The following is a 6,579-nucleotide window of genomic DNA, read 5'->3' as shown; positions in this document are numbered from 1 at the left end:
CAAAAAAATTTGAAAATTGGGACACACAAATGGCCATTCAGCTATAAAGGACTTCCATTTAGCATCACATCCAGACCTGCATTATTCCAGCATATGCCATGGATCAAATCCTAAACAGACTAGAAGGGGTCCAGTGCTACTCAGATAATATCTTAGTTACTGGGAAGAATGAAGAAGAGCATCTTCCACTCCAGTGACTAGAAGTATATGGACTACAAGTACAGAAGGTTAAATGTGAATTCTTCATATCTTCTATTGAATACCTGGGGCATGCCATAGATGTAAAGGGACTGCACAAAGTGTCATCAAAAGTTAAAAGCCACAACTGAGGCACCTGTACCTGCATCTCAAAATGTAAATCGAACTTTGATCATTTGGGTTTTTTTAAACTATTATGGAATGTTTGTCCCAAATCTAGCAACTATTCGCAAGTCTTTGGGCAACTTATCATGCCAAAACAGGAAATGGAAATGGATGGATCAGTGCGAGAAGACCTTCGTACAACCTTAGGAGGCACTACAAAGACAGACGTCCTGCCACACTTCAATCTGAAATTAACCTTGCAACTGGCTTGTGACGCCACACCCTATAGAGTGGGAGCAGTGGCTTCTCACAGTGTCCAATGGTGAGGAAAAGCAAATTGTATTTGCATCAAGATCCTTTCACAAAGCAGAAATGAACTATGCACAGGTAGATAAGAAAGCTCGAGGCATCATTTTCAGAATCAAATGCTTTTGCCAATAGCTATATGGAAGGAAATTTACTTTACTGACGGATGATTGACCACTGACAATGATACTCGGGCTGCACACCAGTGGACAATCTCTAGCAGCGAGCCGGGTGCAGAGATGGGCGTTGCTATTGTCAGTGCATACATCTGCGATCAAATATCGTAAATCAAATCTCCATGGGAACCCTCTCCAGCTTACCTTTACCTAGCAAATCTTCAATGAATAGTTTGAGTGGTAATATTTTCGATTTTGAAGAAGTTGATAACACTCCTGTCACCACAGGACAATTAAGACGTAACCCAGAAATGACCACTCCTGTCAGAAGGTATGGACATTGGCCGGGATTCTCCGAAACGCCGGCTAACTGTTGATGTCGGCGTAAACACCGGAGCGTTTTACGACGGCATCAACGGGCCCCTTGGCCCAGCAATTCACTCACCTGAAGGGGGTCAGCAGGGCGCCGGAGTGCTCCGCGCAGCTCCGGCTGCCGATATGGGGCTCTGCACTTCTGGCCGCTGGTCCGCGCATGCGCGCAGCGGCGGCCCCGTACAATGTGGCAGACCCACACAGTGGACCAGGCCCCACAAAATATGCCCCCCCCCCCCGATCGCGTGCGCCCGCCAATCAGTGGTGCCCGATTGGAACCCTGGCTGTCTTGGAGGACCCCTCGGTGACGGATCCCCCCGCCCCCCCACCAGGGCGGCCGTGGCAGCCGTCACTCCGAGTGCCCGCTGGGTGGAACCATGTTGAACCACGCCAGCAGGAACTCGGCCAGCTGCAGGCGGAGAATCGCCGCGGGGGCCTCTTTCAAAGGCGGCCATCGGCGCCACGTCAACCACGCATGCGCGACTGGCGGCAATTCTCCGGTCCGTGGAAAATCGAGCGAAGGTGTCGGACCCGATCGGGATTTGACGCCCCATTCTCCGCCTCCGCTGCGAGCGTGATTTCGGCGCGGAGGCTCAGAGAATCCCGGCCATGGTACTTTGTGGCAAGACCATGGGAGCAGACCATTCAGATTGTCTCCTCTGGGGAATGAGGGTCATCATTCCACCATTGCCAAGGAAGCATGACCTAAACCAAATTTATGACAGTCATTGTGGCATAGCAAGGATGAAGGAGATATCCAGAACCTATTTTTGATCGCCAGGGCTCAATAGCGAAATCGAGGAGAAGGCGGGTATGTGTTTGGCTTGTGCAAAAGTTCGGAACCTGCTTTTACTAGCGCCATTACACCTTTGGGAATGGCCAGAAGGATCATGGCAAAAAGTTCATATAAATTATGCTGAGCCATTCGAAGGACGAATACTTTCATCGTGGTCGCCATGCATCCAAAATGGCCTGAAGCCGCCGTCATGAAGACTGCATCCTCGGAGAGAACAATTAAAAGACTGGGTGAGATTCTTGCAAGATTCGGTTACCCTGAACAACTTGTTAGTGACAATGCACTATAGGTCTTGATGCAAAAATTCACAAATTATCTCAAGGAGAGTGGAATCTGACACATCCGATCCTCTTCTTATCATCCTGCTACAAATGGACTGGCTGAAAGGTTTGTTCAGACAATGAAGCATTCATTAAAAGTAACTCATGACCAAGGATCAGGCTAAATGAGTAAACCAATTGTTGATGACATACAGGAACACAACACATTCGACAACCCAAAGTTCTCCGGCATTACTCACGGTAAAACGTCCGTTGTGCACAGCATTTGATCTGCTTGTTGAAAGGAAACAGAAAAGTCAGGTTTTGCGACATGAGAACAGAGCTAAACGCTATGTTTTTCAGAAAGGTCAGGAAATATTGGCAAGGAACTATACCACCAGTGGGAAGCGGATACCTGTCATCGTCTTGGCACAGGCACGACTGATCTCCTACATGGTTCAAATTCGGGATGATGTGTGGCGAAAGCATGCTGTCTAACTTTTAGCAGATCGACCAAGATTGCCAGCGACAAAGTCAACCGAGAGTCCCCAAAAAACTGTTTCAAGTGAAGATTTGTGCAAACCTGAGAACCTGACAATACCAGGAACAGCCATGGAAGACAGTACCTTAATTGAGGACATTTCAACACTGAGTGAACCTCCGAACATTATGTCGACTCCGGTTGAGTCAAATACGGACGACATCCAAACATAGGGCAGCACGGTCGCATAGTGGATAGCACTGTGACTTCACAGCGCCAGAATCCCAGGTTGGATTCCCTGCTGGGTCACTGTCTGTGCGGAGTCTGCATGTTCTACCCGTGTCTGCGTGGGTTTCCTCCGGGTGCTCCGGTTTCCTCCCGCAGTCCAAAGACGTGCAGGTTAGGTGGATTGGCCATGATAAATTGCCCTTAGTGTCCAAAAAGGTTAGGAGGGGTTATTGGGTTCGGGAGATAGGATGGAAGTGGGGGCTTAAGTGGGTCGGTGCAGACTCAATGGGCCGAATGGCCTCCTTCTGCACTGTATGGTCTATGTTTTATGTTCTACACCAAAAACACCAGAGGTTACAGTCAATGCAAAAAAGCAGATGCCTGAGGTTCACCAACGACCACACTGGAATCGTTGTCTTTTGGATGTCTAACTCATTGACTGCAGTGTTTGTTAATTGTTTATACCGTAAACTTTGATTATTAATATTATTGTGTTTCATTGCAAGAACCTCTGATGTAAATGACTAAAAAAGTGTTGCGTATTCATGTTTGTTCCTCGTTGGAACAAGGTCACTTTAAGAGTTTGGTCATGTGACATATTGGTGATGTCATCAGCAGTCAATCTAGTCTAGCAGCCTATAGAGAAGACACATTTCTAATAAAGTTCTTCTTTATACCTACGTGGTCTGCAAACCCATCCTTTCAAAATACCACAAAAAGCTCTAGTAGCTTCCTTTGAACTTTAACACTGCAATTCTGGCCAGCTGCAGAATCATCAAGGCGTCATGACTGACCAGAGGTTTCTCTGGTGAATCCATACCAAATACAAGAGTAAGGCAGAAGCTGAGTCCTCTGCAAAACTCTGAACCATTATTAGCAGTGTTGTAGAATACTCACCGCTTGCTGCACAGAGCAGTCCACTTGATCAGCACCCGTGCCATTGGTATCCATTTCTTCCATCACTGGTGCACTATGACTGCAGTATATACAATCTAAAGGCTCCCCTACAGCAACTAACAACATTTCCATGAATAGCACATTCCACCCCCATAACCTCTGCTATCAAGAAGGACAAAAGCTACAATATCATGGAAACAGCATTGGCATATCACCCTAGCTTGGATATCAATTGCTTTCCACAGTTGGCACAAAGAAAATCCTGACATTCTATGGGCAGAAATCCATGGCTCCCACTGCCGGGTTTGCAGGTGCGGGTGTTGGCGGCCCGTAATATTTCCCATGTAGTATTCCCACTGCCGTCCCATCGGCCCTGAAACTCTCCACAATTTTATAGGAGGAGGATGAGGCCGATAGGGAAGCCACCCACCTCTTCTTCTTCTTTGGAGATTGTGGTGATATGCATCACTGTAAATACACAAGGGGTTAATGTAAATACACTACGACTAAGTAAACACTAGAGGGAGCACCAGAGACGTCATGACATGCAGACATACAGCTAATGAACACATAGAATAGGACACAACCAATGGGCAGTCAAGACACCCAGAGCTGACACTACCACAAGGGGGCAACCCATATAAAAGGACAGGGCACACATGCTCTTTCTCTTTCCACAGGCGACACTTAGAGAGAAGGACAGGGGCAGATCAGAAGCATCACACCCACCACGTGGCTTAGAGCAGACTGGATAGTTAGACTGAGTTACTACAGCAAGATTAGCATGAGAGTCGAACTCATAGAGAACTGTGCTAATGGTTCAATAAATTACATTGAACTTACTTCAAAGTCTGGAGTATCTTTTGGTTTAAGCTGCATCGAGTTACAGCCTGTGTTATCCCAAAGTACATAACTCAACAGAGATCAGTTGCGAATGAGTATGATTGTCCACAGAGGAACCTCCATGTTACTGGTCATGGGTTTTGTGGGTCCTTGCATTGCTGTTGAGTCTGATCATATAGCTGCATCTTCCACTGCACATTTGGCTGTTGTTTCCGGGCGGTGGGATTGGTCCTTGGACTCTAGATCGCTGGTATTCCTTTCACAGGCTACTTTTCCGGGCCTCCTCTTGCTGTTAGGTATCTGTGAAAATTTATGTCCCTTCAATCAGGAGGTTCCTCCAAGTAGGACTCTTCTGAGCAAGGGTCTGCCAGGCATTGACGCTTTTCTTAAGCTAAGCCTTCAGGATGTCTTTGAAGCGTTTTCTTTATCCTCCTCGTGTTCAGGAGCCTTCCTGAACTGGGCGAAAAAGATTTTCTTTGGCAGTCGGGACTCTGAATAATCAGCTCATGTCGGTCCAACAGAGTTGGTTTTAGATGATCATGGCCTCGCTGCTGGTGCTCTTGGCTCCTTCAAGGAGCTGATGTTACTGTACCTGTTACTGTACCTGTCCTCCCAGCTGATGCAGTGAATCTGACTCAGATACCATTGATGGTACCTCTCTGGGGTCTTGAGGTGGCACCCTCCAAGTGCCAAACTAATGGCCACTTATGAGCTGCTTCCTAGATAGGCCTCAATTTTGAGGCCAGCAGGGAGCAATTCCGGGATATGAGACAAACCCACCAGGATACACCGCTCGAGCCTCATGCAGGAGACTCGGTCCTCTCTATTACCCTCCCCCTTTTGATTGGGTGCCCCACCCCTAAGATCTGGGCCCCTCAGGGGCTCCCTCCATGCCTGCCACTTTGCCTCTGTGGACTGCTCGCAGCCCCATCAATGGTCACTGCTCCCAAGGATGCCGCTGGGACTACTAAGCATAGCAGTTGTCTGAGGCGGGACATCCAACTGGGTGGGTGGGGAGGAGCATTGAAAGGCTGTAGGGCAGCAGGTGGGCAGCCCTGATTGGCTGGGATGCATTCTCTGTTGTCTTCTCCAGTGACAGGACAGGAAACCCTGCAATTGGCAAAAAAAGTCTGCCCTACCTATCACATCATTTTGGGAACTCAATCATCATACGGATTGCACATTTTCACAGCAACAAAATGTGGCATTTCTCACATCACCCACACTCCTTGAAGAAATCATAAAATAGAAGATTTCAATGTGCAATATCCTTTTTAAAAAATCATTAATAGGATGTGGACATCGCTGGCTAGGTCCCTTGTTACCATTCAGAAGGTGGTGAGCTGCCTTCTTGAATTGCTGCAGTGCCTGATGTGTCGGTACATTCACAGTGCTGTTAGGGAGGTCATTCCGGTGTTTTGACCCAACGACAGTAAAGGAACGGTGAGATATTTCCAAGTCAGGATGGTGACTGACTTGGAGGGGAAAGTGCAGGTGGCGGTGTTTCCAGGTGTCTGCTGCCCTTGTCCTTCTAGATAGTGGCGGTGCTGGGTTTGGAATGTGCTGCATTCGGAACCATCACACTCCTGGCTTGTGCCTTGTAGATGGTGGGCAGTATTCGGGGAGTCAGGAGATGAGTTACCCGCTACAGGATGCCTCGCTTCTAACCTGCTCTTCTAATCACAGTATTTATATGGCTCGTCCAGTTCAGTTTCTGTTCAATGGTAACCATTGATGTTGATAGTTAAGGATTCAACAATGGTAATACCATTGAATGTCAGGAGGCAATGGTTAGAGATGGTCATTGCATGGCACCTGTACGGCATGAATGTTATTGTCACTTATCAGCTCAAGTTTGGATATGGTCCAGGTCTTGCTGAATTTGGGCATGAATTTATAATTATTGCCTGGTAAGTAGTGCGACAGTCCAATAAAAAACACCTTGGGGGTACATCACTATGCCATGGCTTCACAGTG

Source organism: Scyliorhinus torazame, chromosome 14 (assembly GCF_047496885.1).
Source record: "Scyliorhinus torazame isolate Kashiwa2021f chromosome 14, sScyTor2.1, whole genome shotgun sequence".
NCBI lineage: Eukaryota > Metazoa > Chordata > Chondrichthyes > Carcharhiniformes > Scyliorhinidae > Scyliorhinus > Scyliorhinus torazame.
Note: the sequence above shows the minus strand (reverse complement) of the source record.